Here is a 16,105-nt window from a genome sequence, read left to right on the forward strand (position 1 = left end):
TCTGGACTTCTTAGCAAGATGGACCTTGAAGAGCAGTCACGCATATATAGATATACGATTTGAGCTTATCGGTCTAAATCGTTCGAGTGTCACTATTCACAAGATTTCAAAATTATCGCCCCCATGCGTGTTCTGCTTAATTACCTAAATCACAACAGTTCTATATGTTGGCATTCGACAGTCGATGATTAACTGCTATTTCACTGACACACGTAATCGTAATTTGCCAATAGGTAAAGTTCAAGCGCAAGACAACGTTACCCTAAACGCCGTGGCTGGCACCACGAAGTTCTGGAAGGAGACCAGCCTACGATGCGACCATCCCATTTCACCGCGTCGTTATTTAGCTGCGCGTCATCTTATACGCGCACGCCAAAATGATTTCCATCATAAACATCATAGCGGGAACGTGACTGCCACCGCTTTTGCTGCGACCGCAATCAGTGGAGAAGCTCGCGGACGACGGGCAACCATTACAATATGATTATAACATATGTAACTGTAGCCAAGTAGAACCGAATGAGTAGTAAAAGCTCATACAAATGCGCGTCGTGCATCGGGCCGTTAACGGAATGCGGCGGAATTGATAAGAACGCTTCTTACAGTCGGGTGACCAGTGACTAGCGAACGAGAAGATACATTTTTACCGGGAAAAGACTGCTAGATGACACCTGCTGTAAAAATGGCGGCCACAACAACGTCAGCTAGCTCGAACAGACCGAAGATGGGTGGCGTGGCCAAAATGTTGAAACTACAATCTGTGGCTACATGCATATTTGCCCGCTTCTCCGCTACCTAGCACTGATACGGAGTTGTCGCATTGCTAACGCGGATGTGGCTCATGAGAGATAGTTTTGCAGCTGTTGAACGAGCAGTAGTGCAGGTGGTGATGGCTGTTGGCTTCGCTACGAAAGTGAGTGCAATGGCTTTTCACGGTACAGAGTCATTTTTTGGCAAATAGCGATGATCAGGATCCAGTGGCTAATGGCTAGCTGGAGAATCGTCATCATATGCCTGCTTATCGGACACGGTCGATGCCTAGCTTCGGTTTCTATTTCTATGATACAGCATAATTTTGCCCTGTACCATGACGCCAGCAATAGCGGCAGCAGCGCACCTCCCTGAGTTCACTGACGGACATCTACACATAAATAGATACAATCACTCAAGTGTCACAATATCGAATCAATATCACCAACTTGAATATAAACTGTTTCTGCAATTTGTGTAGGAATACATTTGTTGACACCCGTTGCGTCTGGAGCGAAAGGCTGTGGAGAGCGAAAAAAGTCCATGAGGACGTGTGACCTGGAGGGCTATCTCAGTGTGACTTAATGTGGAGCAATACCTATTCCTCAGGGCCCCGGCTTCGTCTGTTCTAGTAATGGTTAGAGCGGGATCGGTTGTTAACTAACAGGCTGTCTGCGGCCACAAATGCTCTGTGATGCCACATGAATCCTAGAAATGGTAGTCGAGACTCAGGCAACACAAAGACAGAGGAAGGTTTTTGACGGAAGTGGCTCCTCTCACTGTCTCCAGTCTGTTGTCTTTGAAACGCGGTAAAGCCTCTTCGTCTAAAGGAGTTGGAGATATTTGTCAAAACATGGTCTTATTACGGCCGAAAAGAAGACCATCTCGGCTTGTAATCATGTTGAGCATGCCAAAATAGACATTGCTGGTTGGTTTATACAAGTTCAGCCTGCTCGACAAAGGAAGCTAGAGACTTTTAATGTGCGGGGATATTTTAAAACAAAGAAAGATGTATTATACCCCGCGGGGCTCGTAACAGGCGCTTCTAATTATTTTCAACACATAACCATACATCATATATTCGAGTCAGCGCGCTGACGTATGGCGATACGAGAACGCGTGGGTTCGAGGTAATCGTGTGTGTGTCGCAAGGATATTTTTAGCTATAAGTGCTTTCGAATTTAGATAGACCGATAGCTAGCGTAATACTACCCTTTGACAGGCTGGCCTATAACAACAAGCCCTATTTTTGCCCTTTTGTTGTTGACTTATAGTTGTGAACATATGAAAGGAAGATTCCAAATCCCATTATCCCCTCTCCCCTCCGGCAGCACCCCTTTTAGATTCAACGTTCGATGACAGGTTAAATGTGACTCGGTAGCTCTAGCTGGGAGTTGATGCCATATTGTCAGGAATAAACGTCAGTTGGGTACAGGGCCTTTCAGTTGTAATTCCTAGATGACGCCGTTACCTCACTTCCTTACGGATAACATGCATTCATCATTCAAACCACTACCAAAGAAAAAAGGTGTCTTCACCCCCGGAGCTCAATGCGGATTCGGGACAATCTTTAGTTGTGCGGGATCATCCACTTACTGAAATACAGAATGATTTCAAACTTAAGTTTGCCTCCTAATTGCTAAAACGGTGTGGACCAGGACGGCTGTTAAGACGGAAAGGCGTCGTTTACTGCCAGCCGCAGAGCCACTTTTGTGTGCTATTCAATATGACAGATTATAATAAACAACTGCAAGCTTGTAAAACATCGTTGCGAAGCATAGACTGGAATTTGCTAACATTAACTCGCAGTGTTTCTTTTGTTACCAGTGTGAAAGTACTTACTATATACCACATTCGGGTCTGTAAAAATTGACATTATTTAAAGGGATTCAGATTTAGTAAATTTAGCCGTTGATTTATCTCGACTGTACGTTTTTTCCAGGAATACGTAAAATACGACATTTGCAGTAGGCCATTAATTCAGTTTGTGAGAAGGAACTGTGTTACAGTGTGTGACGACAGCCACTTATTTCTCGGGATTTAAATACATAACGTGAAACATGAAAAACACATAATACTCGGGATAATAAGCTAATTCGTATGAATTCGGTAGGGCGTACATTCAAATCCAGATATTAAACTAAATATATTCAAAGCCGAGTTACTATAAGCCGATATCTTGTTAGCGCAAAAATCGAGTTCGGTGTTTTCATCACTACGTCGACTTATATCGTTTTCTCGAACTTTATTTGATTTTATTAATTTGCAAATGAGCCACGAACTAGTTTGCCTCACAGCTCTTCTAAGGACCGTGCGTTCCACCTAACATCTAAGGTTTGCCCCTTGGAAGAGCTTTGACAATTGAAAATGCCCTGGTAGACAGCCGCAAAACTAAACGCACAGATATATATGAACGAAAGAAACAGGTACAGCCTCGTGGTAAGTGGAAGTATCCAGGAGTGTGACTATCAAGTTAGAGGAGCGTTATCCTCCTCACATGGCCTGTAAGGAGATTAGTACAACCATCGCTAAAATAACAAACCTTTTATTCATTGTAATTACAGGGCTATCGCAGGTAAAGCGTTGCCCTGCCATTATGTTCGGTACTAGGATAATTTAATGGCGATAATTCAGCGATATTTCAGGTTTGCATTTTCACTGTGAACACATTATAGACTCCATATATAAAGCGTTTGTTTGCCCAGGCTATACATAGTGTAATGTATAGATTTGAACTATAGTACGCATACACCCATTGTTTTCGGGCGATAGTGCAATAACCAACGGTATTGCATTTATGCTCGCCGCCCGATAGTCGAGCAGGACATGTTTGTATGTGGCCAAAAAAAGTCCGGTGCCATCTATTCGGGCACCATCATCGTAGTGGTTAAGATAATTTCTATTACAAAGATCGTCGTAATCTTTACGACGAGCAACACCATTATAATTTCGATTCGTAGTTTGCCTCTTTCCCCTATACACACAAACGTTTGTTCTACAAAGAATACTGTTCACGCTTCCATCTTAGTACCAGCATTAATAGCCAGACGAATATTACTACGGGAACTGCCGCGATGTCACATGGTTGCTCCCCTTGCCTTCAGCCTGAATGTAACGGTTCTTTAATGCAAAGGTAGTTTCCGTTACGAGCCGCTGCTATGACAGCGCTTACAGCAACGGGATCGAGCTACATGCGTAGTCACACAAACGACTGAAGACAGCTCCAACGTGGTCCAACCAGCAATTGCCTCCGGTGCCGCCCCCAGCCCCTCTCATCCCCGTCTAGCAGAAGCAACAGCCACCGCCGCATCGGGAAACAGCTGCTGGCAGTAAAGGCCAACGATAACAGGGACTCAGACATAGCAACGCGAGTGTCAGCAGCATCGTCTGCGTGAAGTAGCCACGCGACAATCGGGTACCAGCGAATGAGCTGGAGAGTTGCAGGAGCCACGCAAAGAATACTTCTTGCTGTGGCTGCCGCCGACGCCTGCTTGAGCGTCTGCGACATTTAGAATGACGCGCCACGATTTGCACTGCCCGAGCGCGGTGGGTCATATTCGGCCTTCTGCCCCGTCAAGTGCTTGCCGCCCCGCCGCTGGTGTCTCCATCTTTCACGCAATCGCCAGCTGTATCTGGCTGCGATGCCTGAATTAATTAAAGAAATGGGGAACGTGAGAGAGGGCTGTTTGTGGTGGTGGACTGACAACGTGCAGACAGTCGGTGTTTGTTGCAAAGTTTCAGCACCGTTGCTGTGCAACCTTTCGTGCGACGCCAGGTGCGGTACTTTTACAATCCACAGTAATTGGAGTAAGTGCAAGACTTGTCTGCTGTGAGCATCGGCTTGCACGTGCATGTATGAAAACTTTCCTGCACGTACCTGTATAATAAACATTCATATATGATTGAAAAACATCAGTCTCAACAACTTTGTGTGCTTTACACAGCGGAGCCAGAGTGCACGACTCGCTCACGGCCGTTTCTACGTACATACGGCTCCCTTCATCTGTTTATTCGTGTGTATGTGTGCTTATGTCTGCTCGCATTTTTGAATACGTAAACATCTCCGTAGATCTCTTCGTCTTTGGTTGTGAGGTCTGCCCGTGCATGCACGTGACTGTATACAACATAACTCGGACTTAGCCTACCACGGTGCAGGCTTAGTTTCTTATGTGATAATGTTCGAGATAGCCATCTCAAACTGAAATTATCCGTTACCCCTATCGCTGTTATCCAGACAGGATTTGGACAGAGCCTATTAGGCGGAATTGCTTATCTAGCTCCGCTTTTGTCCCTTTGGCTCGTGTTTATGGACAGTATGATACAGGAGCCGCTTGTTGTGTACTATATCGTAATCGACCACGCAACCCCTTTCGTGCGGCTTCTATATCCGGGAGTACTAGTCACTGTTAAAGGGGCTATGGTGAGGGTCAGAAAGGAGGCGTGAGATAATTTGGACTACACTTACATGCAATGAATATTACGCAGTTATAAGAGGTATTCCTTGTTGAGACAAAGGCATGATGTCACCAGTAACGATCTCTCACACTAAAGCCGTCGTTGCAACTGGACGGCCTTTTATTGGACTGTTATTTAGACTGTCTATATATCGTACTACGTGGTTAGGTGAGACCGTTATTCAGGACAGAAAGGTATAGGCTCTTCATCTTAGCAGATGCTTTTTCGAATATTACCATCTGCTCAAATTAGAACTGTAATATGCCTATGAAGTGTAAACATGGCATGCATTACAGATTTATATAAATTTTGAATACTGTAGATAATTATATTCTCTATATGTATAGGGGATTGGCTTGTCTTCGCATTTCAAGGTTATCCCGACAATGATATTATTTTTGCAGCTAGGCCGTGCTTCACCGAGTCATCAAGGCCTTTTTATCTAACTTATAATCACGCGCGTAGAACTTTTTGAATCGCTCAACTACCGAAAAATTGCGGCGGGAACTACTGCGATTGTGATTCAGCTCAGTCTCGTTTGCATTTAAGTCCTATTCCAACAAATGTGCCAGCGAAATCAAGCGAAACTGGGATTAATCGCCAATGGGACGTTTGTGAGAACTGCCAGCGTGCGTCTGACAGGCCTTCTCAGCAGAACATACGGTAAAAGCCGTTATGGACTTAAGCTGATGTGATACCCAATTTATAGTAGTATAACTGTCCTTCATGACAGTCGGTACCCTTGTCATGATCGTTGATAAAATGTCCCTCCTGTAATTATGGGTAATCCTCACGAGATAGTCTTATTCACTTGGGTTCAAATACTACATAAACATTATGCGTATGTGGCAGGATAATATGTTTTATTATATGCATAAATGTATTACTAATATTCGTCGGGTAGTCAGGCATCTCAGACAACCTTGTAATTAGCAAGATCTACAAAGAAACTGTGGTTATCAAGTATTACTAATTAAGGATAGAATAAATTCTACGATCGAGTCTGTCTATGTGAGTTACTTGAAAGAGCATTTGATTAACTAATATCTTTTCTCAGTGGTCAACATACTTTTACATTTGAATAGGTGACATTTAATAACCAATAGCACCAGTTACTTAGCTGATTGGCGTTCTTGAATTAGGCTCTGCAGAATCAGGCCACTGTTTTTTTTTTATCCATCTCCGCTCGTGTGTGTGTGTAAGTCCGTTTTTAAATTTTTCGGCTTTTTAGTTAATTATGTATTGATTCAACGGCTGGCTCCTTCCGATACACAGCGGAGTGTACTCACGCCCGGGTCTCTAGGTTTAGCACGCGAACACGTTATCTTGGTGTCATCATTAGATCATCCAATCATTCCGATTTCCTGCGTCAGCTAGCTTTTTTCCTCTGATTTCCTATCATTTCTTGCTCCAGTGGCAAAAAATATTTAGAGCAGTAAATACTATTATAGAAGACCTTATATAGGGCTCGCTGATAAATCTCGGCTTCGTCCAAAAGAGTCAGCATTATATACAATACTTATATATAATATGAGTTCATCCTCCTCTTTGCTATTAGGCAGTAGTAACATGAACCAAACTAAAGGGACTCTTACAACGTTACAGTCAACAACATATAAAGTCGAGGTATTATACAGTATTACTATTGTTGACTGGTCACCGTTTGTATGTAAGCGTACAGGATGTTGAGGACATCGACAAATTCGCTTCGAGGAACTCCACCAGACGCCAGCGTCAGCCTTAATCGACTTTCGTTGATATTCCCATCTATACGAGTGTGTACTACATACAAATGACGATGAAGCAAACGACACAATAACCTGACTAACCATATGTACAACGAACGACTTCAGCGTTTGGTGGCATCCCCCATTACGATGCGGTCTTCAGTGTCAAAACAATCACTTGACAATCGCAAATATCTGCTCTGGCCTCGGTGGCTTCGGGTGCCAGCATGCGTCAGGGCCACCGTTGCTTTCTTCGGGGCAGTACAGAAAACGTAATTTTCTATACAGAATATCTTTAGTCAAACGAGATGATGTCCACTCATGTGGTGGTCTAGCGGGTCTTGTCTAGTACGCTTTGTAGTGTCCATTATATTTGATGAAGAGGCGGGCAACCGTCGGTGATGACTGAAGATAATCAGACATAGGAAGCGGCTGGACCAAAAACTGTTTTGAATCAGCGGGACATTTTAAGTTTACTTGGGAAGTTGAAATTCAAGTATTTTATAACAAAAGCCTTTTATTTGGGTTCCACTATAATACACTGTGGGTCCACATTCTGGGTCCTAGAATTCACAAGCAGGGTTATATATATATATATATATATATATTTTGGCATCTTTTCCAGTCATTCCAGTCAGAAGACAACAACATTCTTCATACATATCCAGAAATCACAATATTTAGCAATGAACATAATCTGCCTACGATTATTATAACGCAGTTTCGCCATGAACCTCACTGCTAAGGATATGATATTACAGGTTATTACAGCGTAATGAGACTACATATCAGGCAATACCTTCATATGCCTACGGTCTATTCCTAAGGTTTATATATATTATAGCGCGAGATATCATACCGTCAGCAAAAAATCTCAGCTAAACATTTATCTGAAATGATCTCTTGAGGAAGCTCTTTTCTGGAAGCGCCAAGTTGTTCACAACCGGGTTGTGTCTGTCGGGTGTCCCCAAATTATTCCTATTATAAAACTGGGCTGTGTGTTAGCACTAGGGCTTGTCTAGTCGTTGTAACCTTCAAACAAATATTCAGATTGTATCCAGTGTGTCAATCTTATCCATCACTGCTTGAGTATTGGTAGCGTTGTCTTCAGTACGTGTTACCGGTTTCCCTCGCTAACGCTGTTCCACCCGTTTGTCTTCATAGTTGTCTTTCTATAAATCGTTCTGTGGCTGGGAATCGTGGACAGGGTTCAAAACATAGGTGGCCTGTTTTTGTGCCTGCTACGCAAGCTATCGTGTGTTATTCGTGTTTGAATCGGTGCGCATTCCCTTAGACTACGATCGACCGTGGAAAACAGAAGCTCGGAATGGTTGCGACCTTTTTCTTTCCCTTCAACCTTGTTACGACGGTGTTAGTCTCCAAATGTGTTTATGTATAACTGTAGTTAGATAACGGGTAGTTCCTAAACGTTTCAGTAGTTGATAACTTGTGACAAATAACGTATCAGTACGACGAATACGATCGCATTAGTTTGAAAGAGTCTGCAGTGAGCACGCCAGTGAATTTACGGTAAACAGACTATAGTTATTGTCTCATAGTTGGATGGTACTTCTGTAAACCTACGCGATCTATAGGCTCCGTCAACTATAAGTATTCTTATTATACACATTATGACATGCTGCAGAGACATGTGTTAATCTCATTGCAAATATTTGTGACATTAACGTAAACAATAGCGAGCTATAAATAGAAAATCTCGTCTGATACAATTTGTAGTTGTTGCGAAAAAGGAGGTGGTACAATGATTAGTACCTGTATGAGATTTTCGGTAACTTTTTTTTTGACGTGGAAGACATTTGCTGATTCTATATACGGTACACAGCAATCGGAACTTGTTTGTGTGAAGGTGCTAGTAAATCGTTAGCCTATCCAGCCGACGTCAGAATGCCAACTTACTAAAAACTTAAACTTACTAAAACTTGAAAGCCACGATGAAGTCTTCGATGCCTCGAAAGTCAGTTACCTGCAGTGCATACAAACGAAACAGAACAAACTATATCTTATTGTAACAATGTTATATATGTACAGTATCCATGCCTTTCAACTCTTGTGTGACAGAAAACTTTGTTGGACCTCGTTGGAAACATGATTACATGGAACAAGACTAAGGCAGTACAGGCCTTGTCATATTAAAACTGATTGGGTTAACCCAGTTAACCTGGGACCCAATCTCTGACGGTTTGCAAAGAATAAAACCGAAAAATGATTAGAATCACAGATGGTAACCAAGGAATGCAGTAGTAGACCGTAGAGGGCTTCGTCATTTATACGATCACCAACTCCGACATATATATATATATATACGACTAAGTCGGCTATTTAAACAGATTCAACACCTTTTCTACGTTATATGGCGCCATAAAATGATAATGACGCTAAAAAAAAGATACAAGGGCATCGGCTACCCGTTGTTCTTGTCGGAGCAGCGAGTTACGTATATACAGCAGTATATATATATATATATATATATCAGTTTGTTCGTACATTGATTGAAGCTTATCGATAGACCACGTATCTACATCGTTGATCATGCCCTGACTTAGTTCTCAATGGTCGATTTGTTAACGTGACTGGGCTTATCGAGACAGATAACGAAAAATAATAAGGAAGAAAATAACTGCGATGATAGAAACTCTAGTTTATGGGCTATACAACTTTCGCGAGACAATGATGGTGCCGAAGTACAAACGCCCTTAAGGCCCGTCCCAATCATTAACAGCTCTGCAATAGCAGCAGCACTCACAGTTGATAGCATTGTAGTCGAGATATGGATAGGTTTTCCGCCAAGGGCCGAGGCAAAACGATGAGAAACGAAAGCCGGTTGGCCATGTATGTACTTGTAAGTGGATAAAGTCACCGCTGCAGCGTTCGAGTTGTAATTCTGGGTTGGGTTCTGGTTATTAGAAAAAAAAAAAAAAAAAAAAGGAGGTCCATGCTATGTGAGGGAACTCCTACCGATCTTCTGGTATCTACGTCCACAAAAGTCGGCTAGATGCTACATTGGTGTCGGTGATTTATGGACATGTTGTAACCATGAAATATCTCGTTCTTTCTACAGCGAACGGCTCGCAAGCAGTCAAATTCGTATATTTTATGTATAAGTTGGTAGGACGCAATCTTTAAATACAAAAGGGCCAGATAATAATCGTCAGATCATATAAGTCATTTTGATATTAATAATAGTTGTGTCAATGAAACACCGCAACACACATATAGTTGTTGTCATGTTGTGAATCATGAAGATCAATCTGCAAAAAAGGTCGAAGTAAAAAAGGCTAATAAAAAGCTTCAATAAGCAATTAAACAAAGCAATTGGCTTAGTGGATTTTGTTTATCATAAGAAGTTGACAGTCTTGAGCTTACAATGCCCAGCATGTCATACGTAGATATAAATACGTACTATAGATATATAGAACTTTTTGTATATGCATAAAAAATGTATGCGGCAAGATCACAATTTCGACATAAAAATAAAATTTCGACCTAATCCTCACCTTATGCATGCTTATCATCATATTGCACAAGGCATATTGCACAATGAAAGCCATTTTTAAAAGGATTTTTTGCCAGAAAGAGTCATGCCTCTTCGTCCCATTAGAAGCTACAAGGTTTAGCACGCCAAAGACGATAGATACTGCAATGAAGCTGATTAAGTTATACAACAAACTTTTGACCTTTTGTCAGTCCATGTGTTCTCTGCCATTTCTGTTTGCCATGGCAACGCTTTGCTCCAGCCACGAACGCGTACTATACAGGCTACAAGATCGTGAAGCAAATTTACCTATAATAGTTAAATAATGAGTTACAAAGTCATGATCTTCATCAAGGACGGCTACGAGGGTCAGCTTCAATACTGTGACGGAATGATGAATTAATTTCGTGTTCGAGTCGATATTGATATCTGTTCTGTAGTAAAGCATCGACTAGTTCCGGCCATTTCGTACGAATGTTTGCTACAGTTAGTCGGAGCTAAGGCCCGAGGGTGAGTGTCAAAATGCTCTTTCATAACCGCTATTTTCTACCCGCTAGGTAGCTAAGTGAGAGTAGCAGTTGTTTGTCAAAGCGGGTCAGTTGACTACTTTATTAGCGTCACCTGCACGGGATGACACTGCATCACATCGAGGTGCGATAGGGTCGGCTGCAGGACAGCCTTCGCTTTGACCCCGTCTGAGTAAATCCGTGAAAAGTAAATATTATCAGAAATTTTACGAGAACAAAGGTCACTAGTAGCATCTTCTTACACGCTGCTTTGCATAAGACTGATAGTACATTTTTATATTTTTTTTTTCAAATCGCCTAATGGTTATAGTAAAGGCTAAAGGTGAATCGAAATTTCGTGCCTTTCAGGCAGCTTTTGGAACGGTTGTCCCACGTAAAACACGTGGTATAGTTATATATCTTCATTTAGTTCTTGTGATGACAAAATGTCGGAATATCTTCGCTAAACGACGAACTAAAAATATTACCATTATGATCGTCGGGAATTTAGATGCAATCTGAATGTTTGGTGGACAGTTTTATATAAGACAACATTTTGTTTGTTTGAATTCGTTATGACACGTACTAAGTATAAACAACAGCAGAATTTGGTTAAGCTTAAAGGCTACCTCTAGTGACTGTTTAAATCATGAAAGAGTTACATTGCCTAGGTCTCCATAAGAAAAGCTTGGACATTTCTATGACCATTCTATTATTAAGTAGTTCTAATTAAGGGGTAGAATTTTTCATAGGCAATCGAAAATCTTCTTTAGAAAGAACTACGGCTTTGTTTCTGGAACAAGTTCTATATGGCTGTTGAAATCTTAGAACATGGCTTGGAAGACATTTTGATTACTCTCAATACTTCTCTAATCAGACTAATCGTGATTTTAGGGGCCTCAGACAAACAGCTGGCCACTTTCATTGAACTTAATACTATCTACTATTTAGTCATAAGTCACGATATGGGTTCTTTCAACCGATATAGCTAGCGAGGATGCTGCTAAACCCGTACAATGTAATTCACTAACGATGTTGGCTCTCTTTCAGTTGTTACGCTGCGACGATACCTATCGGCAGCCCATTGCAAAACGAGCGCGCTTGGGTATAGGGTTATTGCCCGAATGTCGCCGTATTGAAACTTGAAAAAGGTCTTCTGCAAGCGGCGGTCAAAGACCGGAGCATATTGCCAGTAATGCATTGCCACTGATTAGGCTCGAGCAATCTTCTAACGCCCCGTTCAATACCTTAGATCAATCGTACTGGACCCCTATTGCTAGGTCACGGGATTACAAACATTGCAACTTTGGCAGCACAGATTAAGGAAAATATTAACGAACATAGGAGACTTTCAGGACGGGCTACAAAAACGGTCGAACAGTGGATGTAAGTTGAAAACCTTACATAATATGGCTTAGGTAGAAGATCGTAGTTTTTCTATTGTCGAAAGTATAGCAATCAATTTATGGTCATGCACCAATCTACTTATATACGGATAATAAGCCAGCGGTCATTGCAAGCCTCCACTGTTGATTCAACTGTTACTTGACGATCATTGGATTCAGGGAGCGATCGGTCTATTTGTAAAGCTTGTTACAGCGTGTGATTTTGTAAGTGGAATCAAATCATACATCCGCCCTATAGGATCCGCCTATGAAGAAGATTGCCGGGTGAGGACAATCAAGGACAATAAAGTTATATATATGTGTTGAATACCAGAAGATAAAGATGACTGATTAATTACTACGTTGATCTAAAGTAAGAGCGTCAGCACCTCTAGAACGCACCGAGGTGAAAGCATACGTATTATTATGATATTATCCACGATCAATAAAATATTCTAAGCACAGTTCTGTCACTCGGAACGCACCTGACGGGACCAATGTTATCTTCGCCGGTTCGGGTCTGTGGACATTACGGGTTTCTGCCAAATTGCAATTTGTGTTCCGATAAAATAGAGAAATCACCTCGATTTCAGCCTGTCAAGCGTTTCGTGGAGTCGTGGTCGCCAACCGCTCTGGTCGGTTGGACACAATTCGATTCCATGCAAAATGTTCAAAGAGCCATGAGTGTTAAATCGGCTTAACGCTGACGTGACAGCTGGTTTCCAGTTCAAGAGCATTGTCGACATCAGCATGTCGCACGATAACCGTTACGTTCAACTGGATTGTAAGGCCTGCCCCATGATGCTAACCGAGTAGAACGGTTGGATCGCAGCCAACAGCTCTACGGGCGTTCAGCAATCTTGTGCGACAACGGCCATACGGCAGAAGATAATCAAAGAGGTAAAACTACCCTAAGTCGTTTCCATCAGCATCCTTCTGTGGGTGCATGCTTTGATTCGCATTGTTGATTTGAGGAGAGCACGTAGCTGTCGTTGAGAGAGATCAGGAATTAGTCAGTCATTTTTTAAAGATGAAGAACTGCCATATCGTGATGGGAGCCTGCGTTCCCCGTCCTCAGCAAAGTGGCGGAACGATAGGTGCGGATGCGGCAGCAGCAGCAGCAGCAACAGCAACAGCAGCAGCAACAGCAACAGCAGCAGCAACAGCAGCAGCAGCAGCAACAGCAACAGCAACAGCAGCAGCAGCAGCAGCAGCAGCAGCAGCAGCATAGATTCGATAGCGATTCTAAGATGCACTATAGGAAAATCGATACGCGAGCTGTAAACCTGTGTAGGTTGCCTTCAGTACGAATGGCTGTAGCGTTATTGAGAGCCGTAAATATACCTATAGTATTTGGTATTTATCAAGGTGTGAATTGTGTGACATCTAAGACGTTAGGTAAAATTAATTAGAAATGCAATGAACAGCCCGATAATCCTCGGTGAACAAGCCTTATGAGAAAATCAATAGATAATAATTACCTGGTCCGAACGATATATTTAACTCAATTTTGTGTCATATGACAACGAATTCACTAGAAGACAAAGGACTTTTTAGCAATACGGAATAGCTTTCGTTCACTCAGAATTATCAGAGAATTATTGAAAAATTATCAAAGTTCTTTAAGTTTAAAGAAATTCTTTGAGGTATTATTACCCAAGCTTCGCCAGTTTCCATCAGCCTACAACTTTATAGATAAATTCGAACACGTACAGTCTAATTATTTTAACTTTACGCAAGTAATGAACGTTACTTATAGCAACAATGAACTCGATGTTCGATAAATGTTTAATGGTTCGACAAACAAGCTTGCCATCCCCGTTGCCTCAAAACAACGGTATAAAGTCCAAGGCGGCGATAAGCTGGGTGACCTAAACAGGTAATTTGTAGTACGCGTATCTATACGATCAAGTGCTTACCAATGACGAAAACCTGTATAGCGATGCCCGCATGCCCGAGCTATCATTAGATGGAATTAGGGGATTGAAGCCTTGTTCCGTTTGTCTGCACAACGTTCTGCTCGATTCTTTCTGTACCTGGCCGGACCACGGAGTACTCAATCAGCAGACCGAAAAGTGCATCGCGACAGTTGAAGGCTACCGGAGCTAGAGAACACTCTGATATTATCGCCCTAGGTATAGGTTACCTCACGTTGATTAGTTGTCATATCAAACCTAATTATCAATGATTTAACCAACGATGTAATCTTGCATCGTTGTCGTTGTAGTATGGCTTTGCAATGGGACCTGAGCTGAACGCTGCTGAAAATGCCTTGGGTCAATGGTTAAACCGGCGTAATTCAATCAATATGTCTATGCTTATCGTCTTAAAGCGTTCGTTGCTTTAAGTAATATATATAACATTTTAAGCGTCACGTGTGTATAACCAAGAACCGATCGATTGTAACAATGCCATGATCACCCGATAAATTATTTATTGCACTTCGTGCAATAAATTGGCAACCCACGAAATTCAGCTTCTATAGAATTTCGTATCCGTACCAAGCTAAGCCTATCACTTAGTAGATTTACTCACTTGTTTAATAACCCGTAGTTTGTCCTCTAACTTCGCGCTATCGTTAACGAAGCCGTATGCGGTCGATTGCTTACTACGTAAACGGAAGATGGTAACTTTGCGTTTGCCCCTATACGAACATCCGCTTACTAGATTTGTCACGCCGTCAGTATGTAGTCAGCGATACCTGAGCAGTTAAAGGACACAGCGCTTGACAAATCAGAAAGCGAACGTTTCTTCTGCTACAGGATAATGTTGCTATTGCCGTTGAACTGCTCATCTTACCCTACGACTTCTTATTCTTTATCGTTGTTACATACATACATACATAAGGAATAGTGTTCATCTATTGCGCGATGCTAATGGTTACCTTATTACTAGACAAACGAAACGAGATAATAACATTGTCATAATATACATATACAAATAGTTGCACATAAAGATTTTATATCGTTCATACCTTTAATGTTTATTCTATTTTCAATCTGTTGATGACGCGAATATTTGTCCCTTTTTTTTATATTTCCGCAATTTATTGAAGGGCATTACTCATTTAGCATTAGATGACTTACGCTAGAGCCTAACGGTTGGCGGACGTGATTGGTCCTTGGATAAACAGACCCATATTACACAGAGAAACGGATGCCAATACAATGAATCTTATGAAACCAATACGTGAAACGGCCCTACGCTGAATTGACCATTTATAGGGTTGGTTACGCGTAACTGAAGCAAACTTAGGTCGGCCACAGCCTGTGTTTTTTGTCAGGGTACTGCCGTGAGGGACAGTAGGATGTTGAACCGGTGTCTAACAACTGCTCTGATCCTTGAGAGGTGCTTGAAAAAACATTTCGATTTTGCGCTTTCTCAACCACTGCATCAATCAACATCAAAAGCATTAGAGGAACAATAAGAACGTACTTACAAGGCTACTCTTTTTTTTTTTTTACAAAAAGGAGACTCACAAATAGCCATCTAGTCCGAATTTTGCTGCCTTCTGAGCTCCATACAATAGCTTTTTTCCACTTTTGTGCATATAAGGCTTGCGCTTCTAGATGACTAGATGAATTTAATCAAGCATATCGTAAACAGGCATAAGGCAACCAACTTCAAAGGGTTCATCCGAATAATGTTTTTTTTGTGTTTTATATCTGGTATTGTCGCTTCAGACGGCTGGTTCCTGCCAGCATAAAACTAAGTGTGTCCACGTCCAAGTCTGAATTTGAAACACGACGTGCTTCTGAATTTCCCAAGCCATGGGGACAATGACGGATA

At 41.9% G+C, this 16,105-nt stretch overlaps 1 long non-coding RNA gene across 4 annotated transcripts; it reads right to left on the minus strand.

The window, feature by feature from the left end:
* Positions 1 to 7,356: 7,356 nt before the first annotated feature.
* On the minus strand, positions 7,357 to 14,372 carry LOC111254095 (uncharacterized). Of its 4 annotated transcripts, XR_002674930.2 has the most exons (5): positions 14,236 to 14,357; positions 10,628 to 10,734; positions 9,697 to 9,846; positions 8,867 to 8,916; positions 7,357 to 7,495 (listed from the first exon to the last, which is right to left on the minus strand). It is a non-coding gene; the product is annotated as an uncharacterized LOC111254095 (long non-coding RNA). The 4 variants fall into 4 exon arrangements; XR_015317855.1 differs by lacking the exon at positions 10,628 to 10,734 and having other exon boundaries at positions 14,236 to 14,371; XR_015317856.1 differs by lacking the exon at positions 9,697 to 9,846.
* Between the last annotated feature and the right edge of the window lie 1,733 nt (positions 14,373 to 16,105).

This window comes from Varroa destructor, unplaced genomic scaffold (genome assembly GCF_002443255.2).
Source record: "Varroa destructor unplaced genomic scaffold, Vdes_3.0 BEIS01000007.1, whole genome shotgun sequence".
In the NCBI taxonomy this organism is placed as follows: Eukaryota; Metazoa; Arthropoda; class Arachnida; order Mesostigmata; family Varroidae; genus Varroa; species Varroa destructor.